The sequence below is a fragment of the Cnephaeus nilssonii genome (genome assembly GCF_951640355.1).
Source record: "Cnephaeus nilssonii genome assembly, chromosome: 3".
Taxonomy (NCBI): Eukaryota; Metazoa; Chordata; class Mammalia; order Chiroptera; family Vespertilionidae; genus Cnephaeus; species Cnephaeus nilssonii.
Window position 1 is genome coordinate 81,468,261 of NC_137074.1, and position 19,978 is coordinate 81,488,238.

The 19,978-nt window shown below is 38.8% G+C and overlaps 1 protein-coding gene across 9 annotated transcripts in view; it reads right to left on the reverse strand.

Moving 5' to 3' along the window:
* Positions 1-19,978, reverse strand: part of EPHA6 (EPH receptor A6) — a 1,012,702-nt gene that overhangs the window by 882,605 nt on the left and 110,119 nt on the right. The gene's annotated exons all lie outside the window — the stretch shown is intronic.

Here is a 19,978-nt window from a genome sequence, read left to right on the forward strand (position 1 = left end):
AGATCAGGCTATGTTTGAAAATATGGATGTGTGAGTCAAATCAGAAACAGCCTAGAACTATACATATGTAAAAATTATTTCTGAAGAAAACTTCAATGGTATCTTTTATACAAAGTGAAATATGATGCTTCAGAACTATCTAGGACTTTTGATGTGCTATCTTTATAAGCTGAATTTGCAAAAAAAATTAAATATATGTTCTTATACAGTCAATAAAATATGAAATGCATTGTTAAATAAGAATAAGATTTCCATGTGTACTACATAGAACTGTTTTACATATACATGTCATATGTAATCATTTTATATATGTTTACCAAAAAAGAAAATATCATTAATTTCATTTCTAACTCTGAATGAAAAAGATGATGTATGTTGGCAAATATATATCATCCTTCATTTGTTCAAATGATCACTGTAATTAGTAACAACATAAAAATATATTTTGAATTGATTTCTCCTCAATGCTGACTATATGACATATAGTAAAACTATTAATGATTTATTGGTAGTTGTTTTTCTAAAATCCATTAAAATGTTGTAATATAAGTATACTGTTCAGGTTTAGTGAAAACAAACATAGTAACAAATACTTAGAGAGGTTACTAAGACAGTAGCCACTAATCTAAGTGCTCTGAGTGTTACTGAATTATTTAATATACTGGCCTGGGTGGACATTAGAGAAGCAATATTATTTGAATACCTATATTACAATTCAAAATGGATATAAATTATAAAAAGTAGCACCTCTCTTTATGGTGCTAGTATATAAAAACAAGTAATAAAACAGACTGTCTTATAATGCTAGGAGCAAAGAAAATATTTAGGGCTATCATATGTAAAAAACTTTTCCAACATATTTACATATTTAATATTGATAATCCTTTAGGAAAAAGACAATTAAATTATGTGATTATTTTAGTACTTAATTTGTTAGTACTTATTTCAATTTTATTAGCCTACCTAATTACCTATGACTGAATTCATAACGTTATCTAAACTTCCATATTGGAAAACATTTTAAAATAATACTATAAATTTGAATTTTTACAAATATTCCTGTAACCCAATTACCAAATGACTATGACGTAGTTGTACATACAGTAAGATTTTAGTTATTTAATATGTAGTTTGCTTAACAAAACAAAAAACTAGTTGAAATATGTTTCTGCTTGGTATATTTTATCTAATTATTCTAGAAATCTGTTTGGTTATTTCAAAGTCACAGTTAAAAATAATGGGGTAGGCTGATAAAAATGTTCTACAAAATAAATGATTATTTGTGAAAATGATTAATTTGCAACTAAGATTAGAAAACCCAAATGGGTTATTGTAATTTCTTTAATATAACTGGCATAAGATAAAATTAAAATTTATCTTTCACAATAAACTCTATCAGCAGAAATGAAGACTAAAGTTGCAAGGAAGAAATATCTGGTAGAAATTATGCTGGTTCTGTGAACAATGATGATATTTAAGTTAAAAATAAAAAGTAGGTTTGAGTGAAGTATTATATTTACAAACAGCCTTCTTTGTGGCTTACAATATCTTTAAATTTATTTCCCCTGTGAATAAAACTCATTCAAATAGGATATTTCACATTTTGAAGGGGAAATTTGAGTAATAACTTATTTTAACATGAACAATACAGTATTGTGGGGGAAATCCTACGATTTAACAACAGAAACTTCTAAGGTAAAAATGTTCACCAACATGATGATGTTGACATTAAAGAAAATAATTTAAAACTGGACAATTAGAAAACCTGCTAAATTGAAAGTTACAAAATAAGTTGAGATGTCTTAAAAATCAATTGTAACTTAAGCAAACAAAATCCAATTTATATACAAAAGTAAGAGTTCACAAGAGTTTATAAAGGATTCAATGTTGAAATATATATTTTAAATTTGAAGGTGTTAAAGTTAAGACATATATAACAGTAAGATTAGTTTGATTTTCATAAATTTCTGACCAACAGATTGTCCCTTTATGCAACCAAGAAGAATTAAAAGAACTGAAAAGAGCAGATTGTGAAAGAAGAAAAAAAGCCAGGAAAAAGATGGTTGTTGAACAAAAGCACAGTCCAAGAGAAACCTTTTCAAAGTTAAGACAGATAAACCCAGCGTATTATACAGGTGAAATTAGTGAAAACTTTATTTTCCATGATTCAGTAATTAAATATAGAGTTCACAAGCCACAATAGCTGTAACAGGAGAAAAATAGCAAATTCCTTTCTCTTTGAAAGAGTATATCAAGTGATTATGATGGGGAATTTAAGTCATTTTTGGGGGCTAGCAATCTGAATCTGTGCCAGTAACCTGCCTTTCCAACACACACACTCTTGCTAGCCGATAATTAACTCCATTTGTGAAAGAATGTAGGAGAATAGCAGCCTGACTCTGTACCTAGTTAATCAGTGTCCCTAATACACATTCCTGTTAGCCTGCAGTGATGGGCAACCTTTTGAGCTTGGTGTGTCAAACTTTGCCAAAAAACTGAGCATAACTCGGGTAGTGTGTCACTTTGAGGAAAAAACATTATTTCGCAAAATGTTTCATCCTCGGCATGTGGCCGCCTCAGCGGCTGCATCTTATCAAAAATGGCTACTTGTGTCAGTGCTGACACGCGTGTCATAGGTTCGCCATCACTGGACTATAGTCTAGTCACTGCCGCTTCCTCAAGATCTGTTTACCTAAATACTCCCATTTTACAGAGGCCATAAACCATGAACCATACACAACCCTCAGAAGGGGTTTATCAGCACTGGCACCAGGCCAGGCCAGGCCTGTGGGTGTGGTCTCAAGGCCCCCATCCCAACACACAGGGCTTTTTGCAAAGCCTGCGAAAGGTCCAGATGTCTGATCCATATTTGGGGAACAAAGAAACCAGAAGGGTATAAGGAGAAAGTTTCCTCTATATTGGCTTGCTCAGGATTTGTAAACAGGCTCCCTTGAGTCACAGTACTAGTACATCTGGAAATATGGGTTTTTCCTGTATCTCCAAGTACTCCTGCGTATTTTTCAGTCGCCTGCTAAATTCTGTAACAATTAGATAGACATGCTATACATGTGTATTAGTTGACATTAGGAAAATTTTCAATATCAAATTATTTTAGGTAGTATCTTATTAAGAGACAGAGTATAAACTTCAATTTAAAGGAAAAAAGGTAAAATTTTCTAAGCATATTGGATACACAAGAATTAAGATGAATAAAATGAAGCAAGAGAATAATAGCAAGCTCATCACTGAATTATAAATTCCATTATCGAATAAAATAAAGATTAATATAATTAGCTGGCTAGTAAAGTATTTTAAAGTTCCCCCTCAATGCCTAGCCAATTAGAGGACAATAACACATCAACAGAAGACAACTGGTTAGGTTATATGGAGGGAGTGAGACCATCCTGGATTTAATAGTAACATACAAAATAATTTTGCAGCAGATAGGAAAGAGAAAATGGAAATAATCAAAAAGAATTCTTAATTTAAATGTTATGTGGGTACTTGTGTTGGGTTGTTTATTCTGATAATTAAACAATACTTCAGTCTTTAAAATGCTATTTTAGCCCCGACAACGTGGCTCATTGGTTGAAATTTGACCTGTGAACTAGGAGGTCACGGTACAACTCCCATTCAGGGCACATGCCCAGCTTGGGGGCTCAGTCCTCAGTGGGAGACACAGAGGAGGCAGCAGATCAATGACTCTCTCTCATTGTTGATGTTTTGATCTCTCTCTCCATTTCCCTTCCTCTCTGAAATCAATAAAAATATATTTTAAAAAATAAAATAAAATGCCATTTTAACTTAGGAAAACCTACCAAGGGTGGTATACTATATATGCCCTATTTTTGGTGAAACATGTGTTCGGACATATCTCTCCTAAGTACACTTTAGATAACATGGATCTACAGTGAAAAATGCAGTATGTGGCAATGGAAAAAGATCATGGTTTTCCACTGAGGTGCCATTGCAAATACTGAGAGTCTCTCAGTAGAATTTCCAAATCCAACTCAGTATACATATTCTAAGTTTCAAAATTCTGTTATAACTAATTTCATATGGAGAAATTTGAAAAATAAAAAAATATATTCTACTGTACTTATTAGCACAAAGAGCTTGAAGCAAAGTGATTTGTCAAATAAAAAAATATTAAGAGAAGTATTATTAGAGATGGACACACATTTATACTTTGGCCAAAGGCATTGGCTTTTATATCTATGAAACATTAACTAGTCCCCAACACCTAAAAGTGATCACAGCCAATTATAATCCCTGCCTCAGTACATTGAAGAAAGATAGTTTTTCTTATTGAAATAGACATATATATATAAAATTCCCTAAAGGTAAATTAAATGAAGTGCCTAAATGAGTCATTTTTTAAGCAACAGACATTTCATTTTAGATGATATTAATGTGCTTTTATGAATTTCTATGGCATCTATTACCCTGTCACAAACTTTAATTGAATTCTTCCTAAAACTTTTTTTATTATGTATTTTATGTAAAGACTAGAGGCCCAGTGCACCAATTCATGCATGGGTGGGGTCCAACTGGCCTGGCCCCGATCAGGGTGATCAGGGCTGGGCAGGCCAGGGGGAGGGGCTACAGGTGAATGGCCGGGTGTCCCTGCCCCCGATTGGGGTGGTCAGTAGCCGGGGGAGGGACCATGGGAGGTTGGCCGGCCAGCCCCACCCCCTATTGGTGTGTGGGGGAGGCTAATCAGGGGCGGTAGTCACCAGCCTTGCCCCTGATTGGAGTGGGGGGCCGATCAGGGACAGAGCTGGCAGGGGGTATGGGCTGCGGACCAATTGGGGTGAGGTGGCCAATCTGGGGCAGGGCTAGGCAGGGGGAGGTGCTGCAGGTTGGCCGGCAGGCCCCACCCCCTATTAGGGTATGGGGGGGGAAATTGGGAGCAGGGTTGGCCAGGGGAAGAGGCTGTGGGCCGATAGAGGTGAGGCAAGCCAATTGGGAGTAGGTCCAACCTGGGGGATGGGCCATGGGGGGTTGGCCAGCTGTCCCCACCCCTAATCTGGGGGGAGCAGTTCGCTGGCCTGCAGTGGGCGTCATAGCAACTGGTCGTTATGGCATTCAGGTCTCTGGATTTTTATATATATAGACTAGAGGCCCTGTGTACAAAATTCAAGCACGGGGGGCGTGTCCCTCAGCCCAGCCTGCACCCTCTCCAATCTGGGACCCCTCAAGGGATGTCCGACTGCCCATTTAGGCCCGATGGTAGGATCGGGCCTAAACGGGCAGTCGGACATCCCTCTCACAATCGAGGACTGCTGGCTCCCAACTGCTCACCTGCCTGCCTTCCTGATTGCCCCTAACCACTCCCCTGCCAGCCTGATTGATGCCTAACTGCTCCCCTGACAGCCTGTTTGCCCCTAACTGCCCTCCCCTACAGGCCTGGTCACCCCTAACTGCCCTCTCCTGCTGGCCTGGTCCCTCCCAACTGCTCTCCCCTGCAGGCCTGGGTCCCCCGCAACTGCCCTTCCCTGCAGGCCCGGTCGCCCCCAACTTCCCTCCTCTGCTGGCCTGGTCCCCCCCAACTGCACTCCCCTGCAGGCCTGGGTCCCCCGCAACTGCCCTCCCTTGCAGGCCTGGACCCTCCCAACTGCCCTCCCCTGCTGGCCATCTTGTGGTGGCCATCTTGTGTCCACATGGGGGCAGCCATCTTTGACCACATGGGGGCAGCTATCTTGTTGTTGGAGTGATGGTCAATTTGCATATTATTATTTTATTAGATAGGATAGAGGCCGGCTACATGGGTGGAGTCCAGCTGGTTTGCCCTGAAGGGTGTCCCGGATCAGGGTGGGGGTTCCCTTTGGGCATGGGGCGGCCTGGGCCAGGGGCCTATGGTGGTTTGCAGGCCGGCCACGCCCCCCGGCGACCCAAGTGGAGGCCCTGGGATCTGGGATGTATTTATCTTCTATAATTGAAACTTTGTAGCCTTGAGAAGAGCCAAGCCTCCTGCTCGCTCTGTGGCCGCAGCCATTTTTGTTGGGATTTATTTATCTTCTATAATTGAAACTTTGTAGCCTTGAGTGGAGGCCTGGGCCCGCCAGGGTGTACAGAAAGCTTGGCTTCCTCCACTGCCGGGGAAACCCAAGCCTCCTGCTCTCTCCGTGACCACAGCCATCTTAGCTGGGTTAATTTGTATACTCGCTCCTGATTGGCTGGTGGGAGTGGCTTGTGGGTATAGCAGAGTGATGGTTAATTTGCATATTACTCTTTTATTAGATAGGCTGTGTAAATTTAAACTTTACTCTCAACTCTAAATCTATGAGCTTTTGGCATCCCTCATCCCTCCCACAAAATACTTTAAGTCTGAAGTTCAAGATACTTCTTCATATTCTCCCTAGTTTGCAGAGTATTCTAACATATTATCTAATTATTTATTGTTGATAGTAATATAAAAAAATACATATCCTTAAACCTTGTAAAGAGTAGGCATTTTTTCCAATTATATACTTATTATAATGGCTATGTTTTTTATTTGTGAATAATGTAGTATAGTGAATGACAGATGACAGATTTAGCTTTATTCTAACTATAAAGTTTGCCTGCTTAAATTAAAAAATTGTGACATGGATATTTTATTAAAGTTATGTTCCTCATTTATTTGATTTACTTTAAAAATTAATTCAGGACACATTAAATTCATTATATAGTACTACAAAAAAGAAACCTCTCTCCCTCCATAGAAACTTATTAGTCAAATGTTTAAATATATAAGAACATAAATTAAAATAGTGACTCAGCCAAGCTGGCATGGCCCAATGGCTGAGCACTGATTTAGGAACCAGGAGTTGGGGGTTTAATTTCAGCTCAGGGCACATGCGCAGGTTGCAGGCTCAATCCCCAGTAGAGGGAGTGCAGGATGCAGCCAATCAGTGATTCTCATCATTGATGTTTCTATCTTTCTCTCCCTCTCCCTTCCTCTGTGAAATCAATAAAAATATATTTAAAAAAAAATAAAATAAAATAGTAATCAAAACTCATATTATACTTCAAATCATTACAGTAGCTTTTTAGTCAACATTCATTATAAGCTGGAATCAAATTTAAATAAAGAAATATTACTAAGTGATTATACAATTAGAATAAGACTGGTAAATTGAAATGAACTATCTCTGAAAAATTCTAAATAATTCTGAAGGCACCAATTCATAAAATCAAGACAACTTCTGATTAAAATACTCTATAAAATATTCAATTATTTTTTTTAAATTTCCAAATAGTTTAATATTACTTTCCCTAGTACAAACTGAATAATGTTTCTGTGATATTAATAATAAGCTATTTTAAAAGTTTTACATCCATACACACTTTTTTCATGAAAGGGTACAGCTATAGTCCTATGGTATGATTCTCTCATCATCTGGTTTATTAGTTCAAGCATTAGCTGTCTTGATGGGAGCCGCTACAAAATGGTCTGTTTAAAACATCTCTTTGAAAAGAGTTGCTAGCATATGTTTTGAGTAAATTATTTCTAAGTTATATTAATATATATCAAACATCTGATATTTTAAAAATTGGATATCATCCTCCATGTTTTATACACACATCAAACCCATCTGAAATGTGAAATATATATTTATTTCCCCTAACAGAACATTAAAGCCAACTATAAATTACTTAAAATATTATTAACCCAATTTCAAAAAGCATTATAAATAAAATGCCAAAGTATAAAATTGTATAAGACAAGATTTGAACTTAGTTTTACTCATCTCCTCGCTGCTTTGCACACTACCTTCTATCTCTGAAAGAACTCTGCAATATGAACTAATTTTAGCCATCAGGCAATTCCTTTGTAAATTAACTATCACTAATAGAACTTCTTGTCAGTTATTACAGCACAACTCTTGAAATCTTAATGCTAATTATTTAAAAGCACACTTCTTCATGTTTTAATAATATTAGACTATAAAATTTTAATATGTAAATTTTAAAAAATACATGTATTTTTTATTTCAGAGAGGAAGGGAGAGAGAGAGATAGAAACATCAGTCATGAGAGAGAATCACTGATCGGCTGCCTCCTGCACACCCCCCACTGGGGATCGAGCCCACAACCCCGGGCATGTGCCCTTGATCAGAATCAAACCCGGGACCCTTTGGTCCACAGGCCGACACTCTATCTACTGAGCCAAACCAGCCAGGACTAATATGTAAATTTAAAATGTAATTTCATCCAGTTGGTAATGTATTCGTTATTTTTTACCTTCAAAAGCAATTTTAACCTCTAGCATATGTGTAAATTTAGTAGTACTTATCTATAGATCTTAATATCTTGCGCTCCAATGTCTGTTCACTGCAAATCTCAATCCTGATGGAGTCATCAAAATTATTTAGTGGGTAATGACTATGGAATGGGGGAGGAGGGCAGAAGAGAGGAGAGAAAAAAGGGGAGGGGGAGGGGGAGAGGAGCTAGAAAAAAGTAAAATAGAAAATAGGATAAGTATTATTTTCATGATTTTCTAAATATAGGTTTGTGTTCATACTAGGTTACAGTGTAAAAAATATTGTAGTGATTCACAAATACCAAACTTCCACACTGTTGGAGATTACTAAGCATAAGACTATACAAGTCAATTAATAAAACATAATGATTTCTCATTTTGTAAATCTTTTGAAGTTATTCAAGATGGATTTTAGCAATTGGGGGACTTCTTGTATTCTTGATTGTTTGACTGGTATTTTGAACTCAGTGATCCCCGGTTCTGGGGATAATAACAACAAAGGTTTCCTCAGGTAGTAAGTAATGTCTTTTAATCAAAAGGACAGTCCTCTGTGCATCCTGCCATATTAACCCAACTTAGTTCCTACCATTTGAGGACAGCTCTTTGATTCCACACTCATTACTCTTTCCATACTGGAGTCCACATCTCTTCTCTCCATCCTGTGGAACACTGTTTTCTCTATGGTTATTTTTCTCAGATCTTCAGTAAGTTCCTTAAAATATTACTCTATCAAGTAATGGCAACAATGCTACTATGTTACTATTACTGAAAGTAGTAAAGATGATGTAAAAAAGAGAGAGAGAGAGCCTAGAAGAGGATTTCAACTACTCTCTCCTTTTACAATTATAAGAATGATCATTTATGCTTATATTCCTTTCTCCTTTATATTAATTAAAATCACAATTTCTATCTCTGGTTAGAAACCTGTTTATAGACAGCCAATGTGAATCAGTTCCCTAAGGCTCTGTACTCAAGCTTCTAAATCAAAAAGTAAATTTAATTATGGAACCAAGAAGTTCAAATATGTCCACACTCTTCTTTGCCCATCCCCAAATACAGACGGGTCTATTCTCTGTCTTCTCTTAAGGTTTAAATACTGTATAACCTTTCCAGGACTCAATTAATAGCATTTAAATAATTAATTATTAAAAAGATGGCATATATTAAAAGCCACAATGAAATACAGAGCATCTATAACGTTTTAATTTATTAAAGGCCTGCATTTCACCATTTGCATCTCTAGAATCACACAAACCTATACACACTCATAAAATTAGTAGTTTATCCTATTTTCCAATTTTTTTCATCTGTAAAACTAGGACAAAATGGCACATATTTCATAGGGTTCTTTTACAATTCAGTAAAATTAATGTATATAAGGTGCTGAGGACAGTGTCTGGAACATTTTTTAGTATGCGCTATCACTATTGCTATCACTACTCCTGCTGAAATTGCTACCATTATCAATATCATGTGAGGGGGCTATGGCAGTATAAAGGGAAGTACATGTACTGGAATGAGATGCATCTTTATTTAAATACTAGAGGCCCAGTGCACAAAATGTGTGCACCGGGTGGGGGGGGGGCGTGTCCCTCAGCCCAGCCTGCACCCTCTCCAATCTGAGACCCCTTGAGGGATGTCCGACCACCTGATTCCATTGGAATCAGGCCTAAACGGGCGGTCGGACATCCACCTCACAATCTCACAATCCAGGACTGCTGGCTCCCAACTGTCCTCCCCTGCAGGCCTGGTCCCCCACAACTGCCCTCCCCTGCAGGCCTGGTCCCCCCCCAACTGCTCTCCCCTGCAGGCCTGGTCCCCCCCCCAACTGCCCTCCCCTGCAGGCCTGGGTCCCCCCCAACTGTCCTCCCTTGCTGGCCTGGTCTCCCCCAACTGCCTTCCTCGGCCAGCCTGGTTACTCCCAACTGCCCTCCTCTGCTGGCCTGGTCACTCCAAACTTCCCACAATTGCCCTCCCCTGCAGGCCATTTGTGGCAGCCATCTTGTGGTGGCCATCTTATGTCCACATGGGGTCAGCCATCTTTGACCACATGGAGGCGGCCATCTTGTGTCTTGGTGTGACAGTCAATTTGCATATTACTCTTTTATTAGATAGAATGGACTTCCTAAAAGAGAAATGCTGGTATTATGGAATATATTTTCTTATACTTTGTAAGCTTCAGTTTCCTTATCTATAAAATGAGAATAACAATAAATGATGAAATTTTTGTGAGAATTAAATTTCAAAATATATTTAAAGTAGAAGGCATACCACTTTTAGTGATAGGTGTTGCTGAAATTTATTGCCCTTGTCACTTCCCATTTTAGCCAAACGGTAACAATTTAACCATTCCTATGCATTAAGCCAGTAATTCTGTATCTTCCACTAGGGAACAGTGGATTTCTTTAAGTATAGATTAATTGGATTAACCTAAATTACTTTAAGTACCACTTATAAAAAAGATGCCTCTTATTATCGTTAAAATATAATTAACACATAAAGGAATGCACAATTTTAAAACAAAGTAAACAATTATTTTAATATATGTGACATTTTCCTTACATTAAATTTTTGCTGTTAGCTGCCATAGTTTAACTTCTTTTTCCCTTATTTTTCTTTAAAGAAGACATATTTTATTCTTTAAAGTGCTTTTACTTTTAAAAAAGTTCATGCCTTGATATGCCCATAATTTTAATTTTAGATTCAGTCCATAGGCCCCTATTTAATGTTTAATACTACTGACAAAAATATTTAATTGAATTATCTATCTTAAAATTTTGTTTCTTCTTAACACCAATGTTGTTTCACTAATTTTTACCTCGTAGCTTTCTCACAATCTGACAAAAGAATTTAGATGGCCTTCCTCAACATACTTTTATATTTCAATAAATGAAAATGTGGGAAAAATAAAACTAGATCACTTTAGGGTATGCATAAATCTTCATACTCCCCTGGCAAGCAAGAAGATACTTTCAACTTTCTTTGCTTTCTGAATAACACTTTACATCTTTTGACAGGAGTGCCTCCACTAAACTCTGCCATGTTGCCATTTAACTCTGCCAAAGATCACGAAGCAATTTCTTCACACACCGCATATATTTAACTGAGTAGGGCTCTTTGGAGCGCCTGTTTCTTTTTAAACTATAAACAATGACTTTAAGAGCTGAAATTAATTTTGTCAGGAATTTTCCAGTATAATATTTGCTTTGGAAGCCAAAATTCTGAACAGGTCCCTTTGAATTCAGGTACTTTTACCAGTACATCTGTGGCTGCAGTTCACACTAAAATGGCTTTTTTAAAACATTACTAACACTGTCTAAACTCATATTCATTTTTCCAGCTAAAAAAAAAAAAAGTTGTGTTTTTATATAACTTAACCCTTTCCTAAATAGAGAAGCACTTACTTATCACTGATCAAGAAAATTAAGTAGATTTTTAAGACTAGTATAAAGATAGCTATCTCTAATTCATCAATATCTCCTGATCTTTCAGGCCTGTGTTTTATCTTTAACAAATTACTAATAGGAAGTTTGTAATTATATTTTAAAGAAGTTTTATTCAGGCAATTCTTTCTGTGCTGGAATAAAACATCATTTGAAAGTTGACATGCAAACTTCAGAAATATAAAACATCCATAAAAGATAAAACGTTTTAAAAAATTGTGATAAGAGGAAGAATTCTGTACCTTTAGCTGCATATTTAATATAACTAATTATACCTCTACAATACTCCTCATTTGAATTATAGTCATTAGTTTTTAAAATATTTGTTATTCACAGACCGTTTTGAAAGGAATTTTTAGAGACAGGACAGGCTGTTCTAAGAAATAAAGAGGGTCCATGGGAGAGGGATGCATATGTACAGGACAGAAATAGCTCCAAGACGCCAAAATGTTTATCATGCTCTCAGAGGACAGGGAAAAGCCTCTCACGGAGGATAGGGAAAAGTCACAAGATACAAGGAAGAGGGAAACATTTCCACAGAGGATAGAGGAATGTTGCAAGATAAGGGGAGAGAAAGGAGGAGGCACCACATGGGTTTTGGACTTTGAAACTGATATCCTGCAAAAGAGGGACCAGTTAGGAAAGCACAGGGTTGTAAACTGGGGAAGGGGTCCAATTAGAAGGGAGCATAGACAAAGAACTTACAGCCTTTAAACCTTAGAAAAAGGGGCCTAGTTGGTTACCCCCTTGGAAACCCTTCCCTACATAGGAGTCTGTATTTGCTTCCAATAAATTTCCACACTTTTACTAACAAGTTCGCGAGTTTATTCTGCAAACTTTGTGAGGCAAGAACCTACAGGGAGAACCTCCTCCATGAACCCCATGTTTCAATAGCACTTATCTTTCTTAGTTTCTATCACAATACTTGGTGCAAGAAGGCCCTCAACAATAGTTCATTAAATGCATTCAGGGAAATAAGAAATAGAAAGAAAAAAAAAGGTAAAATCAGTACTTATTATTAGTTTTCTTTAACTACATCATTAATCTTGAAAACTATCTTATTCATAGTACTGAGGTACTTATAGATTATTTATTCAATTCATACTTATTGAGCACCCACTACTATATCAAAGGCACTAGCTGAGACAGATGCTGAGGACACAGCAATACACCACAGTTCAGTGTCTCCCAACAGAGATTATGAACCAGGAGGAGAATCAGACACCTAACATCCAATCTCACAATTTCTTATTTTATTATAATTACTAGAAGCCCAGTGCACAAAATTCGTGCATGGGTGCGGGGGGGATCCCTCAGCCCAGCTTGAACCCTCTCCAATCTGGGACCTCTCGAGGGATGTCTGATTGACCATTTAAACGGGCAATCGGACATCCCTCTCACAATCCAGGACTGCTGGCTTCCAACCACTTGCCTGCCTGCCTGTTTGATTGCCCCTAACAGCTTCTACCTGCCAGCCTGATCACCCCCTAACCACTCCCCTGCCAGCCTGATCGATGCCTAGCTGCTCCCCTACCAGCCTGATTGCCCCTAACTGCCCTCCCCTGCAGGCCTGGTCACCCCCAACTGCCTTCCCCTGCTGGCCCAGTCACCCCTAACTGCCCTCCCTTGCCAGCCTGGTTGCCCCTAACTGCCCTCCCCTGCTGGCCTGAGAACCCACAACTATCCTCCCCTGCAGGCCTGGGTCCCCCCCAACTGCCCTCCCCTGCATGCCTGGTCACTCCCAACTGCCCTCCCCTGCATGCCTGGTCACTCCCAACTGCCCTCCCCTGCAGGCCTGGTCACCCCTAACTGCCCTCCCCTGCAGGCCTGGTCCCCCCAAACTGCCCTCCCCTGCAGGCCTAGTCACTCCCAACTGCCCTCCCCTACAGGCCTGGTCCCCCCAAACTACCCTCCCCTGCTGGCCTGATCACGCCCAACTGCCCTCCCCTGCAAGCCTAGTCACTCCAAACTGCCCTCTCCTGCAGGCCTGGTCACTCCCAACTGCCCTTCCCTGCAGGCCTGGTCCCCCCCAACTGCCCTCCCCTGCAGGCCTAGTCACTCCCAACTGCCCTCCCCTGCTGACCTCGTCACTCCGAACTGCCCTCCCTTACAGGCCTGATCACCCACAATTGCCCTCCCCTGCCAGGCACCTTGTGGTGGCCATCTTGTATCCACATGGGGGCAGCCATTTTTGACCACATGGGGGTGGCCATCTTGTGTGTTGGAGTGACGGTCAATTTGCATATTACCTCTTTATTATATAGAATAACTTGTACTCTGAAGGTGAAGTACAAAGTGTTTAAAGAGTATATGCAAAGAGGATATAAACAAGTTTGGGAAGTTAAGGATTTCTCCCTAATAAAAATGTTGACTTGAACAATACATAGTAATATGGGGCAGAGTCTGCAGCCACAGCGATCTTCCTTAATTGTGAATTGGACTATGTTACCCCCTTAGAATAAAATACATATTTTTAATGTGTAATACAGAAGGCCTTTCAAAACGGCTCCAGTCCATCTTACACTGCTTTCCCCTCTCAAAAACCATGCTGCTAACCTAGTCAACCAATGTTTCCTGTCAAGTCACTCTGTTCTCTCTTAAGGATTTGTGATTATATCTGAAAAACTTTTGCCTTTACACTTTTTGTCTGGCTACATCCTACCCAATCTCCAGGTTTCCAATGAGCTTTTTTAACTACTATTAAAAGGAGTTTTTAGGGGTAAAAAAGCAGGTTTAGGGAGTTTCAGGAATTAGAGGGTCCATGGGGGAGAACCGCGGAGCTGCAAAGCTGGGAGCTGCCAGAAGGCATCCATTCACTGAACAAGGGGGCTGGGAGCTGCCAATAGGTACACATTTATAGAATAAAGGGGGAGGAAGCTACCTGTTCACAGAATAAAGAGGAAGGCCACAGGGAACAGAAAAACTAAAGGGAGAAAAAGAGGGGAAGGAACCCCATGTGGGGTTTGAGCTCTGAGGCTGCTATAGTGACCAATCAGAGGGGATATCAGGACACAGAGCACTGCAGCCTTCATAAACCTTAGAAAAAAGGGACTTAGTGAGTTTCTCTCCCCATCCCCACATGGGAGTCTGTGCTTGTTTCCCAAATTTCCACCTTTTCCTATACCAACTTTTGTCCGTGGCTTCATTCTTCGAATCCACCTGGACAAGAACCTGGGAAATCACCTTTGCATCCTGACCAGAGGAAAAACTACACACTCCAGTTTAATTCCCACGTTTCACTATGATCGGGGTAACTTCTTTTCTCTATTATTTCATAGTAATATTTTTTGCACCAACACGCTTACCTCACAATATTTAAATTTCCTGTTTACTTTTCTCTACCTCTAGCTAGGCTACACATTTCACGAGGGCAAATCTGGTATTTTTACTATTGATTGGCAATTGGTTCCTGACTTACTCAGAAGGCTCACTAGTGATTTTATGCACTTTGACACGATGGGATCATTTATTAGGACAAACAAATTTTAGACTATACTTATGGCATTATAAAAGGGTTATACTATGTACTAGTAGCCCATCGTGTGATATTGTGCGCAGTAGGCCGGGAACCTCAGCTCGCCGCTGGGAGCCGTGCGGCTTCTGCAGAAGGCGGAAGTGAGTGTGGGCGCCGGGAGGGAGCCGCGCTGTTTCCGTGGGAGGCGGGTCCGCTGTCTTCTCTCCGGGCCTGCGCTCGGCCACAAAGGCTGCGGGCCAGACCCCCTGTCTCCAAGAGGCCCTCCGTGGCCGGGGTGTTACTGCAGCAATGAAGCAAGCGTCCCGCCCCGGCTGCTCCTCGCTAGCTGCACAGAAGCCCTCCATCGTCATGGCAACGAAGCAAGCATTCCGCCAGGCTGCTCACGCTGCCTGCTCTCAGTGGCAGCCCCCCCAGGACTGGGAGACTCTGGCGAGCTGAGGCGTCACCATCTTGTGGCTATGGGCACCGCCATCTTTGTGATGGAATGATGGTTAATTTGCATGTTACCCTTTTATTAGATAGGAGGATATTCAGTGACTGACTGAATTGGGTCAAAAATGAAAACCTTAAAAAGAGACAAAAGATTGACACTATTGACAGTAAGGATGAATAAAAAAAAACCAAACTCCAGAAACTTTTGGATCTTAAATGACTTTTTTGAAGTGTATTTCATTTACTATGCTCAATTTCTATCCAAAATTATTTCCATTTATTTAAGATGGCTTCTTTCTGTTTTAGAGTTCTTGTTTTCCAGTTCTTGTGTCTAAATTGAGACATCTGATACTTAGTAGAGGACAACTAACAGAAGGCAGAAAAATAAATGACTTTTCGATGATATAATGTAAAAAATGTGAAAAAGACTTATAAGCTGAAATAAGTAGATAAAATTCTTTAAAAAGGTTTTATAAAAAGTACTAACTTTAACAGCAAACTTACTCAAATTATACAGAGAGCCAACTATTACCAGGTTATAAATTCATTTAAATGACACCCTATCATTTACTTATATTCTATTGTTTAGTTTTTCATTAAAAATATTTAAAACATACCAAAAGTTTAAGTAATAATATAAAAAATGGACAATATTTTCCCAGCACCAAGTTTGAATAAATGTTAAACTTAAACCTTGATTTTATTAATTCCATATCTTTTATTTCAAAAAGTAATATTTTACAAATAACCACTAAAGGTCATATCCTCTGCTCTTTTCCATGGGTATGCTCAAAGATAACTGTAATCTTAAAGTTGGTGTGCATTTTTCATATCTTACTACATATATCCATTATTTTTCTACTGAAATGTGTTCTTAAGACGTTAAAACCCCCAGCATTTTTTAAAAATGACCATATTTTTTCATTAAAGTGAGATTAACTTGAAAAAGAATAAGATGGGGTTTTGGTGTCTTTGAATAAAAAAAATGTAATTTGAATGAACAGAAACATTGTGCACTTTCTGATCTATAATCACAAAATGATCTATAATCACAAAACATGAGTCTTAAATAAAATATTTAACTCATTCCTGACATTTTCATTTTAAATTTTTATTTTTTAAACAGCTTTACTGAGGTATAACTGATATGCAAAAAATTGCACATATTTAATGTAGTCTATATAATGAGTTTGGACAAATGCATACACCCATGGAACCACCACCATAATCAAGGTAATAGACAATGATATTTAAACTTTTATAATTACAATACACACTTATATTTAATACAAACATGTTAGAAATAAATAGCATTTCTAATCATATGTGTTGAATGTGTATAACACTATCATCTTTCCTATATAATAAAAGGGTAATATGCAAATTGACCCTAACCAGAACAACCGGTCACTATGATGCGCACTGACCACGAGGAGGCAGACGCTCAACGCAGGAGCTGCCCCCTGGTGGGCAATGCGCTCCCACAGGGGGAGCTCCGCTCAGCCACAAGCCAGGCTGATGGCTGAAGTATAGTGGCAGTGACGGGAGCCTCTCCCGCCTCCTCCGCAGCACTAAGGATGTCTGACTGCGGCTTAGGCCAGTTCCCTGTGGGCCACTGGGCCTCTAGTATATATATAAAAGCCTCAGCAACCATTACAACCAGATGACCGGCTGGTAGCTATGATGTGCCCTGACCACCAGGGGGAAGATGCTCAATGCAAGAGCTGCCCCCTGGTGGTCAGTGCACTCCCACAGACAACTGGCCAACCTCCTGCAGCTGGCCAACCTCCTGCAGCTGGCCAAACTCCCATCGTCCCTCCTCCCGGCTGGCCTGCCCTGATCGGCCAACCAGGCTGAGAGACCCCACCCAGGCACGAATTTGTGCACCAGGCTTCCAGTTTTAACATAATGGCCACTAGCATTTCACCCCCCTAAACATAGCTTGATTTTCAGGGGGGAAAAAAGGTTGAAAATGTTGTTATTATGTTTTAAGCAAATATATCAAAGTAAAACAATTCATAAGCCATTCTAAAGCACAAAATATTATACATGCAATGGCAATGAGATATCATTTAAAAGAAAAACAATGGGTTTTCCATTAAGAATAAGTATTATACCCCTGCTAAGGGCTAAGAATTCTGCATAGAGTGGAAACAAGATAGACTTCAAGATGCCTACATTGTTATGGGAAACAGACATTAAATAAGTGATAGGGAGAAAATAATAAAGGGTAAAAGGATAAAGAATGATAAATTGAGGTTATTTTAGATAGCTTGTGTGACATTTTAGCAAAGGGCTGAATGCTGTAAGAAGGAAAACTTTACCAGGGAACACTTAAGACAGAGAAAAGAACAAGTTTAAAGGCAAGCTCAAGAAGTTGAAAGGAGACAACTATGTCTGGAGAAGAATGAACAACAAAGGTATTGGTAGATGATGGCTGGAGAGGCAGGCTGGGCCTGGTCCTGTGGAAGCTTGCAGGATATATAAGTCCTTTGAATTTTGCTCTAAGAGTGAAAAGAGGCTACTAGAAGTTTTGAGCAAAACAGTGATGCAATGTAATTTTAAAGGATCACTGTAGCTATTGTGGAGAGAACAAGGCAAGAAGTAGAAAGAAGAGAGGCCAATTATCAGGCTGTATCTAGGCCAGGACTAAGATGGTGGTGGTGAAGATGTAAATGTTCAAATTGAAGCAATATTATGGTAGAGGAGAATAAAAGCTTACTCTTAAGGTTATTGCCTGAGCAATTAGGTAGATTATGGTTCCAATTTATGAAGACAAGAAAATGTGGGAATAGGGTTTTGTTTTGGTTTGTTTTTAGTGGGTGAGAGGGATCAATGATTCCTTGTTGGACAGAGCTTTGAGGATACAATTAGGGATCTAAGTGGTGATGTCAGATAGAAAGTTAGATACAAAAGTCTCATGGTCAGAGGAACATTAGGTAAATAAAAACAAAACAACAAACACTGCTAAATTAATGTTATTTAAGCCATCAACTAGATGGGATCACCCATCATTATTGACAGAGAAAAGTCCAATGAAGTTGAAGGAAAATACATGGAGTACAAAAACCTGGAAGTCAAGTGAAACAGAGCCAACTGTCAAAGGACTGTTTTAAACCTGAGAGATATAACACAATTGGTAGAAATGTTTGAGCACAGGGAGAAATCCGTACCTATGTAAATTAATTCTTTCCTTCTTCCCTTCTTCCCTTTCTCCCTCCTGCCTTTCCTTCTCTCTCTTCCTCTTTCCCCTTCCTTCTTACTTTCCCCTCTCCCGAGAAAATGCAGCCATCAAAATGGATCAAACTTTGCAAGAGATCTGTCAATATATAGTGATGTCCTTCTGTGCACAAATGAGAAATGTTGGTTGACCACAGGAACAACTGATTGATTATTACTAGCTGAATGGCTATGTCCAAATGGCACTGATTTAAAAATGGATTAACAAAAAAATTTTTGGAACCATAACACAATACCCTGTCCACTCCTGTACATCACTTTCATCAATCATTTCTATGAATATTCTGTGGGCACACTTAGCACATTTATGAATAATGGAAAACTTAGGAAGACAAATCTTAGCTCACTATCAGAAGAACCTTACTGGCATTTAGAATTACCCAGAGATGGTTTGGTCCTCCTCAGAGATTAACAAGCTACCTATTTATGGGAGTGTGCAAGCATAAATAGGCTGTTCACAGACACCAGATGGAAGAAGGGAAGCTTAGATTATATCTAGGTAAACTACCACATTGTATGAATAAAGAAATATATGCCCAGAGACACATAGGACCTTGCTTAAGGTCAAGCACAAATTCAGCAGCAGAATCAACATTCATCACTCCCATCCAGAGTTGCCCATTAAAAAAGTTGAGGTTTAAGGTCACAACATTCCACTTACTCACATCACAGAACAGTTGAGTTATGCATTTCAATGAGATTTGTCATATCTTTCAACTTTATTTATTCATTTATACAAAAAACATAGATGAGCAACTTCAACATAAAAGCACTCTGAAAGCTTCTTAAGATGTAATATTTCAAATATATTAAAATTTTTCCATCTTTAGTTTCAAAATTATAAATTAATATACACAGAAATAACAGTGTTATGATTACTTGCTTCATACCCTTCTGGAAAAAAAGTAAAATATAAATAAATTTAGCAAGTGAAACCACAAATATATATTGGTTCTTTTTATTACAAATGTATATACATTGTACAGTCAGTTTAATCTCTCATATGTGGATGTTAGCCATTCTTAAATGTCAATGAGAGGGAGATAGAAAAGAATAAAAATCAAATAAGTATTGAAACATATTTGTGAAACAAAATTCATATTATATTTTCTTTATGCCAAAAATTTCACTGGTAGTTAA